Source organism: Phocoena sinus, chromosome 1 (assembly GCF_008692025.1).
Source record: "Phocoena sinus isolate mPhoSin1 chromosome 1, mPhoSin1.pri, whole genome shotgun sequence".
NCBI lineage: Eukaryota > Metazoa > Chordata > Mammalia > Artiodactyla > Phocoenidae > Phocoena > Phocoena sinus.
The window spans coordinates 47,541,945-47,556,270 of record NC_045763.1 but is presented as its reverse complement, the minus strand read 5'-3'; the positions used below and the strand labels follow the sequence as shown (position 1 = coordinate 47,556,270).

Sequence of the window (14,326 nt, the reverse complement as noted above, 5' to 3'; positions counted from 1 at the left end):
CCTACTTCCTAACACCATCACATTAGAGGGTAGGATTTCAGTATATGAATTTTGGAAGAAACACAAACATTCAGTCCATAACATCCTTTATGCCGTTTACCTGAGATCACCCAAATGTTAATATCTTATTACACTTTTAAAAATTATTTTCTCTTTTCATCTCTGTGTTTTCTGAAATATTTGAGAATAAGTTGCAGACATATTTCTTTATCCCTAAATGCTTCAGTGTGTTTTTCCTAAAAACAAAGATATTCTCTTCCATAACCACAGTATAATTAGCAAAATCAGGAAATTAGCATTGAGAGAATACTATTATCTAATTTATGGACCTTATTCAAAATTTACCAATTTCCCAATAATGCCTTTATAACAAAAGAAAATCATGGCTTATGCATTACATTCAATTGTCATGCCTCTTCAGTCTTAGTTAATCTGGAGCAATTTCACTCAGTCTCTCTATGTCTTTCCTGGCATTGACATTTTTGAAATGCACAGGTAAGTTATTTTGTGGAATATTCCTCAATTTGGTTATCTGATGTTCCCTCAGGATTAGATTCAGATTATGCATTTTTGGCAAAAATATCACAGAATGATGTTATGGTCGTCTCAGTGCCTTATGTCAGGAAGCACGTGGTGTCTGCCAGTTTTCTCTACTGTAAAGTTCCTATTTTCCTCTTTGTAATTAAGAATTTTGGAGAGATACTTTGAAACTATGCCAATATCTTGCTACTCCTCAAACTTTCACCCACTAGTTTTAGCACTCATTGATAATTCTTGCCTGAATCGATTATTGTTATGGTTGCCAAATGGTGATCTTTTAAATCCAATATTTTGTCTACTTTTATTATTTGGCTTTCTACTGTAAGAAAGATCTTTCCCTTCTCCACCATTCGCTTAGATCCATACAGACTTATGTATGTATGCCTTTTTTATTCAGAGAATTATAATCTTTACTATATTTATTTGTTTGGCTATTCATATTGTACCATTGGCCACCTCTAGTCATTTTCCAAATTTGTTTCAAAAACCACTTCTTTCAGAAGCCTGGTCCAGTCCACTCAGGCTGAGTGAGCAGCTCACTCCTTTGTGTGCCTCTGGATTGTGTACTTTCCTCTCCTTATACATGTTTCTTGTTGGCTACTTGTTGGTTTCTATTTTCCCATTAGATTTTGAGCTCTTCAGTATTAGGAAACTGTCTGATTCATCTCTATATCCTCAATGTTTAGTGCAGTGACTGGTGGAAGGGGGAAACTCAGTTCATCCTTGTTAAAAGCATGAATGAATGGAAGAAAGAAAAACAGTGCTTAAGTTTCTATCAACCTGCCTCAATCTTTTTTGAACACCAGCTCCAACTAGCAAAAAGGAAATCATCTATTAACGTTCATAGCATGCTACTGTGGGTCTTGCAATAGCAAGGCCAAATCAATGTGGATTAAATTGTTGACACGTAGGAACTTAACATAAACGTTTTTCCCCCATTGCAGGAGCTGCCTGCCAACTCTGATCTCATATCCTTACTATTTCTTTACCATTAGTTTGATATGGTGCTGTTTTTCCTATTGGTTCTTCATTCATTAAGAACCTCTATGCTCAAAGATAAAATAAAGAGGTTTATCAACCCTGCCACTGGCGGTGGTAAATCTAATGGAAAGGGCCTGGGTTCTTGATCAAGTGACTAACTAACCTGGTTTAGTTTCCAATCTGTGCAGCTAGATGTGTGACTCTGGGTAAGTTATTAACCTTATTGAGGCTTCATTTCCTTCACTCTGAAATAGACATCATAACACCTGTGACCCAAAGACATCTTGGGCTCCAAATGATATAACCTACTTGAAATCACTTTGAAACTCTCTGGAGCTTCTGAAACTTTACTTGGTGTTCCATTTGTCTGAGATGAACCTTCCTGGTCTCTGCTGCATCTTTATTGGCAAATCCCTCCTTACGTTTCAGAACTCCACTCGTATATCACCTTGTGGCCTCCAAGTAACATATTGTGCCCCTCAGATCTCTGTTTTGTCCAAATACAATAAAAAGGGACCCTGGGGTATTTATTTTCCATTCACAAGCCACACACTGATTGGTTCCCCCTGAACTGCCCCTGAATGTTCTTCATGGCATCTTATTTCTTTGCATAGTAATGATCCCCCAGTTAAACTTTCAGCTCTCAAACTGTGAAGGTATACTTTGGCCCCCAAAGGTTCCCCCTCTCAGATAAGCCATACCTCAAATCCTCATACTTGGGCTTATCCACTATGTGAGACACTCATTCCTGCTTCACCCTAACCCAATGGATTTCCCTTAGATTTGAGAAGAAGAAAACTGTTATAGATGGAAAGGGAGACTCCCCAGGCCAGAACATGTTCTGATGAACCTAGGGGCAGGAGAGGAATAAAGACGCAGACATAGAGCGAGGACTTGAGGACAACGAGGAGGGGGAAGGGTACGCTGGGACGAAGTGAGAGAGTGGCATGGACATATGTACACTACCAAACGTAAAATAGATAGCTAGTGGGAAGCAGCCACATGGCACAGGGAGATCAGCTCGGTGCTTTGTGACTACCTAGAGGGGTGGGTGGGATAGGGAGTTTGGGAGGGAGATGCAAGAGGGAGAAGATATGGGGATATATGTATACATATAGCTGATTCAATTTGTTATACAGCAGAAACTAACACAATATTGTAAAGCAATTATACTCCAACAAAGATGTTAAAAGAAAAAGGGAGCCAGATGGGGCACATTAAACTTTTCCTTTGTTTGTTCATTACCAGTAAGGAAGTATTCATCCCCTATGATCTGCCTTTGTAGTGGTAGTAGGTTCAAAGTATGCTATAGTAAGAAGGATTTTGCCGTTGTTCCCAGGATGGAATGGAGTAATTGATCTGCAATGCTTCCAAGGACACAGAAAAGGGGAAGTGGCAGCACATGTGCCATATTTGTGCCATCCCTGATCTAGTCCAACCTTTTCTATAACCGATGAATCTTATTGCCATCTTGGGCTAGACGTTCTTTCTGGTCCTTGACAGTTTCACATTCTCAGTGTCTGGTCCTTCCCATTCAGAAGGAAGTGTGGGTAAGATGCTCTCCAAAGGTGAGGTATAGCAGGATGATGGATGATATTTCTGCCACTCCTGAATTTTCATCACTGCATTCCTGATTTGACAAGTGCATTAGTGTCCCAGGCTGGGGAAGGACTGATGGATGAATCGGTCCTCTGTGTATGGCCGTTGGGCAGGAAATTAATAAGAATGCTAGCTGACATGATCTATGGTACTGTAAGCTCATTATGCCTGATTAGCTTCCAGCCTTTCACTCCCTCTGACAGCTACAGGGCCTCAAGGTTTCCAATAGCAACTGTTTCTCTTTCTCTAACTGATGGCTAGGTCTCCAACCATGAAACCAGACCCTCCCACAGACTTGTCAGAGTGGGGAATTTTCTGCTTCGTGTTACCTTCCCCTTCTCAGCAATGGGAAGGTGAGCTCCTGGGTTATCTAAGTGGTGTTGACAGTGAGACCCTTTGTACTCAGAAAACAAAGTTTGAAGGGGTTAATCCAGTTCAGCTGATCAAGTTCTTATCAAGCTACTTACTATGTGCTGACATCGGTGTTCATTATGGAGGAGGCTATAGAGGTAGACCATGTGAAGCAGAAAATGAGGGAGAAGTATTTTAATTTCTATAACAAATATTTATGAAGTACAATGGCCCCAAGCACTGTAGTAGGTGTTAGGAAAAAAGGGGTATGAGAAAAGTAGATAGAATGAAATTGATGAGCGTGCCATAAATCAATTCAAATCAATATATAGATATTGAATTCACATTATATGAATACAATTGAATATATGTATTCAATTGAATCCAAAATGAATTGATGTGTCTATCAATACATACATACATATACTCATATATATACATACATATATTTATTTATACACACATGTATTCATACTTGTTTATTTATACATACATATATTCATATATACATATGTTCTAAAAGCACCTACTATACCTACTATAGCCTCAAAATTGGGCTAACCTCTCTATGGTATCTCCCTTTGTCATCCTGAACACCCTATCACCCCAGTCTTCCTCCCCCAAAACACACTTTTTTGGTATTTTTGTTTATTTATTTCAGCTTTTACTTTAGTTTGTTTTTCAAATAGCCATAGATTAGCCTACATTTGCCATTATGAAGAAGATATGTGGGCTGAGATTTCAATTTCAATAGAGATGGGAGAGCAAATTAATAGTGAGTAAATCTAATTTAGGTAATTATTACTGGCAGTTTTTATAGTAATTATTCTTATGAATATGGGTTCCAAACAAATCCACTTCAAAGTGCTGTTGATTCTTCTCCCATAGGCAGCCAAGTGGAGACTTTTGCTATCTTGGTAGAATAGAAAGGAAATGGATTTTTGCTTTAGAGTCAATCTCAAAAGTTATGGCTTCAGAGAACTCTTCCCTGATCCCACTCACAAGGTCAGGCTTCCTGTTACGTGAGAAGTGTATTGACTGAAATTGTGGCTCTATAAGTCATAAAGTGCCACGCAAATGCTGATAATTATTATCTACTGTCTAGGACATGATCAGAGGGAAATAAAAATAAGATATGCTTTTGCATATCTTCAGGTTAGGTCTAGTTTAATTTTAGCCTATGGAAAAGGGTGAATTTTTCTTCTTCTTCCCACTATTCATGGTCAACCACAGGGGACCTCATTAGTGACTAAGTTGCCACACCCCCTAACATGGCCCAAGAAGTAATAGGGTCTGAAAATACACATGGCCTTACAACAATTCAGACATGAATTTAATGGCATTTAAAAGTTAAGAACCAGGCAGACATGCCTAGCCTCCCTGAAACTGTCTCTCAATGACCTCTTAAGAAATTAACATTTGAGGTAGTGGGAAATGCATTGGTCTCGGCAGATGTTGCAAACCTTAGTCCTCCAGTTAAAAGGGGAGCAGAGGACCATGCTCTTCCACATTCCCTGGTCTCTTGTCACAGCAAGACGTTCTGGCTCAAGTTCTATTCAATTTTCAAAAGATTTTTCTAAATACTTTAAGAGGCTGTTTTTTCCTCTCTTTCTTTCCCAGGGATCATGGAGGGTGTTGTGGTTTGCTTGCCATGTGAACTCTAGTGAGTCATTTTGTCTCTGAAGCTGTTTCCTCATGTAGAAAATGGTACTCAAAATCTCTACCCTGCCTACCTCTGAAAGTTGTTTGTGGAACTGAATCAGCAAAGAGAGAGGAGATCCCTTAAAACTCTATGAAAATATAAGGATTCTTTACTATCAGGGGTCTTTGGAGGGAAGGGAAGGGAAGGAAGGTATGTGCTGTCTTCGCAGATCAGCACCAATATTTTCAAAATCAAGTTGACACGTACAAATTAATAGTCCCATCTTGATATGCTCACTGGTCAAAAACAAGTACAGACACCAAAATGCTGGCTGACCTTCTCACCCCTGCCCCATCCTGCTTCCTCCAAGTGCATATCTGTGGTTTTTGACAGCTTAATTTTCTTTCTTTCTTTTTTTCCCATACAACCATAGATTAGCCTACATCTGTCATTCTGAATAAGATATGAAGGCTGAAATTTCAATTTTAATAGTGATGGTGAGAGCAAATTAATATAGAATAAATCTGATTGAGCTAAATATTACTGGCAGTAATTTTATGATGATCATTCTTATGAGTATGGAGTTCTAAAGAAATTCACCTTGCAGCTTTGTCAGTGATTCTCTTTCCATAGACAGCCAAACACAGAGTTTCGCTCTGATCATGGCAGAATAGAAAGGGGATAGGTTTTAGCCCCAGGTAGTTCTGAGTTCCAACCTTGATCAAATTACTTATTTTCCACATATGTATTATAACAGGGCTACTTTTTTGTCAGGGCTACTTATTTTTAGCTGTACTTTCATATCATATAAATCTTGTTGCCTGCAGGCCTTCTCACTCTTTGAAACAATGAATTTCAGAACTTTGGGGAGAAGCCTCGTATCTTCATAAAACAACAGAGCTATTGCTCAGTTATGACTTAAACATTAGATATTTGTTTGAGTCCATAGCAAGCTAAAAGCGTAAAGGTGAGTTTTGTGGAGGAAGAATACAGCAGTTAGGATTTGCATTTGGTTGTGTGTCACAGAAACCTGGCTACCAAGACTTCATCCACAGGGTTTTGTTTCATGTTTTGTGGTTTTGTTTTTATTTTTTTCACCTAACAACAAATCCAGAGGCAGGTAGTCCAGAGCTAGTGTGGTGGCAACACAATGCTGTTTGGGACCCTGTGATGGTTGGTTCTATGTGTCAACTTGGCTAGACTACTATAGACTATAGTCACCAGTTATCCATGCAAACACTAATCTAGTGCTGGGAAGGTATTTTATAGATGCGATTAAAGCCTATAATCAGTTTTCTTTAGGTAAGGAAGATTATCCTAGATAATCTGGGTAGCCCTGATTCAATCCATTGAAAGACCTTCAGAGCAGAACTGAGGCTCCCCTGAAGAAAAACGAATTTCACCTGTGGGTCTCAGCATCCTCCTGTGCCCCAGAGTTCCAGCCTGCCCTTCCTGATAAGCTGCCTTACAGGTTTCAGACTTGCCTAGACTAGACAGCCCTCATGATTGATTACATACATCAGTCCTTTGCAATGCAACTCTCCCTCTGTCATGGTCCCCACCTCCACCCCCCCAAACTAGTTCTGCTTCTCTAGCGGAACCATGCCTGATATGGATCCAGGCTCCTGCTACCTTTCTCTGTCACCATCTTTAGTGTTTGCAGGCTGGCTACTGCACTGCTAGGCCTCATGCCTGCATTCCTGGCAGGAAGAAGGGGGAAAAAAAAGGACAGAAACCAAAAACAAACACCAGTCAAGCCTGTTCTCTTTCCAGCGCCTTCCACTTGTAGCTCATTGGGGAGGACTCAGTCACATGACCAGCCCTAGCAACCACTGGATCTGGGGCACACTCTGACCCTGAATGAAAAAGGGGATCTATAGTAAGGAAGAACATGTTGGGTTGGTGACTACAGAGAAAATTTTTAAAGTTCCTTTGTCCTATGAAGAACAAATCCTGAGCCTCTTAAGTCATAGTTTCTTCTGTAGTTGTAGGAAGGCTACTACTTCCACCTGTGGCAACCAGGCCCTGAGGCTGGCTGCCTTGATGTAGAAGAACACATGTGCAGGTAATGGGAGCCCTGAGGTCTATGCCTTCCACCTGGAAAGATTCTAGGAAAGAGAGAAATAGGAGAGGCAGGCAGATTGTGCCCTACCTCTCTCAGCGTCTCAGTCCAGTGTAGGGAGAGCCGTAGGTGTTACGTGAGTGGTATAGCAGAAAGAGGCACTGCTCTTGGCCTTATATTTAGGACTATGAAAGGAGATGCAAAGGCAAACTCGTCGGTACAAAATAGAGAGAGAGATAACCAAAATTAGGCTTTTCCAAACCAACTGTCTTTCCTGTGTGTTATGATCTGGTGACCCAAATTTCCCAGCTGACCCTGGGCTTGGAACGTGATTGAGCTGAGAGTCAGCGAGCTTTCTGTAGGATCTGCTGCAGCGAGTGAGGAAAGCCATGGGCAGGATGGAGACGGTGCCGTGGACTGGAGGTGAGGCGCTGGCAGAACCTGAGGTGTCAGAGACAAGGGTGAGTTATTAGCAAGCGCCCCAGGACCTTCAGAAGTTGGCCAGGGGGATGGGGAGGAGGTAGGGTGGGGCTGGGAGAGAGAAATAGAGACCCTGAGCTGCCTAGGTGCCTCCTCTGGTGGCAGAGGACAGGGCAATGCCCAGGCGCATGGCAGTTTCCAGAAGCAATAGCGGTGGCCAGTCCAGTGAGCAGCTCCCAATGGCCCCTCCACAGAAGAGGCTGGCGATGGTCTGAGGGTCCCCAGGGATACAGGCCTCATCGCCACTCTGCTGTCTTCGGTCCTCTCCCCAGGTACACCCTAGACAGAAGCAGAAGAGGGCCAAATATGAGTGACTGAGCCAGTTTCACCCAAAGAAAGCTAAACTAACCACAAAGGACTGCTGACTTATTGCATCAGGATGTACGTGCAGCAGACTGGATTAGAATATAGGGCCCCCGACCCCTCAACCATCCAGGAGATGGAAACTCATTCATAGTTAAACTCATGAGAGTTAAGGAGAAAATGAGCCATATTTCTTTGCACATTAGAATCAGTGTGTAATGTTGTACCCTCCCACCCCACCCCCGGCCACCATGTAAAATGAGGACGGTAATACTTAGTACCTCCTGAGGTCGTTGGGAGAATGTAAATGAATCTCGCCCCCTCTGTAAAGGCGCAGGTGGCTCAGGTATGATTAATAGGGTAGCTTAATATCAGTTACCTGCACTGACTGGCCAGCAGGGCCTAAACAAAGCAAGGCCTCCTGTCGCCCTTGGGATGGCAAAGTAAGGAAGGTGTCTAGGAGCACATCTCACCCCAACCGGATTGTCACACTTTCTAACCCATATCTTCCCCACCCCACCAATCACCTATATGTGCTGCTGTATTATCTCATTTCTTTTCCTTCATAGTGCATCACAATACTGTGTTTATTGTACATCTCTAGAAGGGCAAGAGCCATATCTAATTTCCTAAAAACTTATGTATATAGTAGCTATGTATTAATTAGTTAATTAATGATGTCATTACTTCCTTGGGGCCCTATGAACTCAGCTTTCATACACCCAATGTGGCTGATCATACATAGGTGTATTTTCATCAAAGAGAAAAATAGTTTATAGAACATATTTCTCTCTGCAATCACTATCCATTAACGTAATTTGTTAATTTTAATTTACTTTTTAAAACCAATGGAAAATTAGCATTTTAATAAACACCAACTTTAAAGCATTTATGAATCAGAATTCAAATATGTGATCTATTTAGTCTTATAATACAATACCTATATTTTTTGTAACACAAAACCAAAACATACCACCTCCAAGAATTCTATATCCTAATCTTGCTTTCATTGTGATCTGTTTTCCAGATTTTTTCTTTACTCTTAGTGTTTTAGGGGAATGAAGCTTTCCTCCCACCTAGGACCCATTGTAGCTTGTAGGGAAGAAGTTCCAGAATGACTTTCCAGAGTGTTTCCTCCAAAGAATATGTGTGTATATGCATGTGTGTGTTTCATATATCAATACATACACACACACATATTTGCATGTGTGTTTTATATACATATGCAATGATATCTATATTTTTCACACACACAGAGTACATATATTTGAAGTATAGTACTTTATGAGTCATAAAGTCATAAAGTTAAAGCCAGAAGGCTCCTAAAAACTATCACTCCAGCTCCCTTGTTTTAGAGTTGAGGGACTTTTCAAAGATCAGACAGTCCGTGGATGCCAGAGCTGTGCTTTTCATATCAAGCTCTTGACTTTTGGTTAAGAGCCTTTTCCAGGACCCAGTCTGCCTTCAATAAATGTGTCTCTCATCTGGTTGGGAACTGGGCCCTGTGGACAGCTTAGACACATACCACTCTATTGAGAATCATGGTGAAAAAACCAATTTCTTGAACCCTATCAGTGAGAGAGCTCATTTAGCACCTACTCTGTTCACAGGAAACTTTTGACATATTCTTTAAGCTTCGTTATTATTCCAGCAGGAAATTGGAAAGATTCTGGTGCCAAAAAGGCTGTGCTGAAATGATAAAGTCAGATAGAGCTGCTAATGGAGGGTGTCTGTGGAGGGAAGGGGCGAGAAAGATGGAGAAAGAGAGAGAAAGAGGGAGAGGTATGGGGAGGGGAGGACAGACATCGTGATGAAGAAATGAGAAGATAGAGATGATGAGAGAGCCAGTGAGAGATTAGAGGGAGCAGAGAGAGAGATGGACTTAGGGAAGATATACAGAGACAGAGAAGAGCAGGAAAGGGAAGAAGGGGAAGGGAAGGTGAAGGCAGAGACACATACAGGATACCCAAAAGCCAGAGGACTTAGAATAAGCTTATTTTTACATGGTATATTAGTTACTTTTTCTAACATCATGAGCAATATATTTTTCTTCAACCTCCAGACACTTTTTCAGGTGAAGTACTTCCATATGTAAAGCATTGGGTCCAATTGTTAATATAGAAAGTTCAAATAAACACACTATTTTTGTTGTATTTTTCAATTTTTTTTGTAGTATACTGGCACCCTGGAAAGAGATAGAAGAGAGGAGAGAAGAGTGGAGGGGAGGTGGCAGTGGGGAGACAGGTGAGGAAAATGAAGAGCTAGGAACATGATAGGCAGATTCAGAAACTTAGACAAATAAAGCTACAGAAAGAACTAGGACTGAGACATGTATAATGCAGCTCTGCAATTCGACCTCAGAAGTGAAGAATGCAGTGGGCCTGGCATGGGAAACCCAAGAGAATCAACGGCCAAATGTCTTCCCTGGCTAAGGGGTTTGGAGTGGACGTAGATTTGGACTGTGATGTGGTTCTCTCTTTAAAGAACAGATTGGAGGGTTCTTTTCAATACATGAATCTGAAGAAAAAATGGGGGGTGTCTTTTTTCTAACTTGTTTATACAATACTGAAACCTCAGGAGATGTTATGAACTGAATTTTGACCCCTAAAACTCATATGTTGATGGCCTAACTCCCAGTGTGAATGTATTTGGAGATGGAGCCTTTGGGCAAGTAAAAGGTTAAATGAGGTCATAGAGTGGGGCTCTGATCTAATAGGACTCATGTCCTCATAAGAAGAGGAAGAGACACCATCTCTCTCTCTCTCTCTCTCTCTCTCTCTCTCTCTCTCTCTCTCTCTCTCCTCCCCCTCTCCTTCCCACCCTCTCTCTCTCTGTCTCCATACACAGAGGAAAGGTTATGTGGGAACAAAGCAAGAAGGCAGCCATCTGCAAGCAAGGAAGAGATTGTCACCAGAAACTGAATCTTCCCACACCTCGATCTGGGACTTCCAGACTCTAGTACTTTGAGAAAATTAATCTCTGTTGTTTAAGCCACCCAGTCTATGGTATTTTGTTATGGCAGCCCAAGCTGACTAATACAGGAGGGGTGGAGTTTGATTAGGTTTTGTCAAATGCCTTTATTTATAGGCACTGAAATTTACATCCAGACCTGGCAAATAGTAGTTCTCAATAAATGTGTGTTGAGAAAGACCAATAGGTAAGTATTTTTACCAGTTTACACTAAGCTAATGGTAATGTAATAGCAATCACATTAACATGAAATAATAACAAGATATGAAAATGTTAGTTGTTTTTGCATTTGATCCTCACAGCAACTCAAGAGACACAGCTATGACTATCATGCCCATTTTACAGATGGGAAAATGATATTACCCCTTTAGTGCTGCAGTTTCCTAAAGGTCCCTCATTGGGTTAGTGTCAAGACCATTCTCAAACCCACACCTTCTGACTCCCTCCAGGACTCCCTTCAGCCAGAAATGCTTCTTATCTGGGAAGAAGTTAGAACTCACTTGTTGGAGTTACTGCTTTTTTGAATCTGTCTAAAAATAAAATGTGTTCCTTCATAGCTCAATGTGATCATAGCCAGGAATTTTTGGCAAAAATTTTTATCATCACAGTATGTTCTGGTTGACTAATGTGTGGAAGGGGATGGTGAAGCATGACATCCATCCATAATGCATGGAGGGTGGGTCAGGGGGGACTGAGGGAGCGGTGAGCAAAGCCCCTTTAGAATCAGGGACATCATGTGAACCACTGAAAGTTACATTAAACAGAGAGGAGGAATGTTGAAGTCCTGCAACTTGAGAGAAATCTAATACTGGAGCTTCAAGGCAGAATAACTTAGAAGTTCAGAGCAAGGAAAATAGAAAATGGCATCTGATACAGGAAAATCTCTCTGACCTGGACAATAAAATAAAATTAGCCTGCACTGCATGTTGGGAAGGTAGGGTTTTAAAGAAAGGGAATTTTGGCAATGATTAGTGACTTAGCTTTATACCAAAGAAAAAAATTGACTACATAATGAAATGCTTTTGTCTTTGACAGCTGGGTGGACAGTTTCAAGATACATTTCTTAAACACCTATCTACCACAGATGTGGCCAAATCAATGATGCAACCTTGTATTGGCTTTCTCTCCTTCCTCTTTTTTGCCTGTGTTTTCCTCCTGTCCCTCATCCCTTCTTCCTGGAATCACTTCCTAAATAACCTGCCTGCACTTTGTCTTGGGTTCTGCCTTTGAGGGAACCCAGGCTAAGAGGGTCGATTATAGAAGAGATCCTGGAAAGTAGAACTTCAGAATGAGAGTTTTGGGCCTTCATCAGTAGGATCTGCAGGATCAAAGGCCTAGTACCCAAGAAGGGAACTTATACTAGGAGACACAGTGAGATTTGCACTGAACTTCAAACTGTATTTTCACCTGGCCATTTTGGGTTCCTCTATCATTGAACCAACAAGCAAAGAAGGAGTTGCTGAACTGGTTCAGGTAATGGACCCTGACTCCCAAGAGGAGCTAGGGTTGCTGTCACACAATGGAGGGAGGGCTGAATATGTCAGAAGCTCAAGGGACTCATCTTCCATGCGTGGTGAGAACGGTGAGCTGACAACTGAAGCAACCATGCCAAGGAGCAACTTAGACACGCTTAGGGATGCCATCCTGGGGCAGGTCACGAGGAAAGCAGCCTAGACTGGCTCAAGTATGGGCTGGGAGTGAGGGCAATCTGTAGAAGGTGTTGGAGGAGGGAGGTAATGGATACTAATTAAGGCCTGGGACAGCTGTGACTGTGAGGATGTAGCTTGTTTCACTTGCAGAATAGCAGCTAGCCACCTCCTTGAAGGAGATGAACTTAGCTTTGCATGAGCAAATCTGGGTGATGCCGAGGATGGACTGTATTAGGTGCCTCTTGTGAGGTACTTCAAACCCTCTCAGCACCTCTTCTTACTTCAGCTGCTTCTGAGACAGCAATTTCAATCTATAGGGAGAAGTATTGTGTTAACTGACAAAGCCAGGAAAGGTCTGAGTGTGAATGAGTTAGTTCCCATGGGGTTATGCTTGCCCAATGGGGTCAATAGCTGGTGGATAAATTCTTCCTCTACTCACCTCCTGGGAGAATAGTTCTGAGATGTATTCTAGAAGACTCCTTAGGAGTCCTGGCAGGATCAAGCATCACTCTCCTATAGTGCTGACCAGATCAGTAATGATTCATCTTCATATTAGTCTTCTTTCTTTTTCTCTTTTCGTGTGTTTTATTTGCCCTGCTCCCAACTCCTATTTCCAGGAATCACTTCCCAGATGAAGTTTCTACACACTAGCCTTTGTCTCAGTATCTGCTTTGGGGGAAATCCAGGCTAAGATCATGCAGTTTTGAAATTGTCTTCTTGTTGTATTAGATATCTAGTTTTAGCAATACTATATTAGGCATATACATATCAAGTAAATACCATATTACTAGATTTTTATTTATTTTGGTGAATTGGAGACTGCTCACCTTTTAATTATGGGACTTTGAATTATTCACAGTATTTATTGTACTTACAGTTTTCAAACAATTTTTAACTATTCTTTTCTGTTGTCTATTCTTACTATCAGACGTTTGCCTTCCTATATCTGGTTCTCAGAATGACACAGTATTTGGGAATTCTCACAAGGGATGCTGATCAGATGGCTAACGACAAGGTGGGTAAGGAATCTTTCATAATCTTTTATATTTGCTATGTGTTTTTTCCTAGTCTGTTGCTTACTTTCTAAATTAGGGTTTTTTTAAATTGTTGATCTTGTATGTGATGTTTAATAATAGTCAATGGTTAAGGAGATTAAACTATATGTATTAAAAACAAATAATACTGGCTCTTAAAACTAGAACTATAACCAGAAAAATACGTTTATGGTATAATGACATGAAAAAAGGGGATATAAAACTGTATTATATTGAATACAATAACTATGAAAAAAGGCTGACAGTGATTGCTCTGAGATAGTAGCTGATAGTATAGTACTCTAGTCTTGGGCTCAAGGATAAAAACATTTTTAAAATCTTATCTAATTCTGTTATATTTCTCAAAAATATTTTTTAAAGTAAGTGAAGGTTAAACACATGCAATTTTTGGTGTCAAGTAAACTGATGTGATTCAAATCTGATTGTGCCTGTCTTTTCCACGCAGTTGGTAACACACAGGGCTTTGTTCTTTCATTTGGAGAAAGTCACACTTTATTAATAATAACAACCTAGTCTCTTGAGAGATCACCGAGCAAAGGCACAGGGCTTTGAAATGCTAGGCTCTGCCCCAGCTTTCAGGATATTTGGAGAACATTTCCCTGAAAGCTAAAGGGGCAGGGAATTTGTTTTATTTCGAAGGCCTCCTCAAACATATGTAACTTACTGGAGCTTAAAGACTTACATTTGTAAAAGC

At 40.8% G+C, this 14,326-nt stretch overlaps 1 long non-coding RNA gene across 1 annotated transcript; it reads left to right on the top strand.

Annotated features, from left to right (window-relative positions):
• The first annotated feature begins 7,472 nt into the window (after positions 1 to 7,472).
• LOC116749775 lies at positions 7,473 to 13,596 on the top strand. The gene is made up of 2 exons (XR_004348694.1): positions 7,473 to 7,598; positions 13,506 to 13,596. It is a non-coding gene; the product is annotated as an uncharacterized LOC116749775 (long non-coding RNA).
• Positions 13,597 to 14,326: the final 730 nt, after the last annotated feature.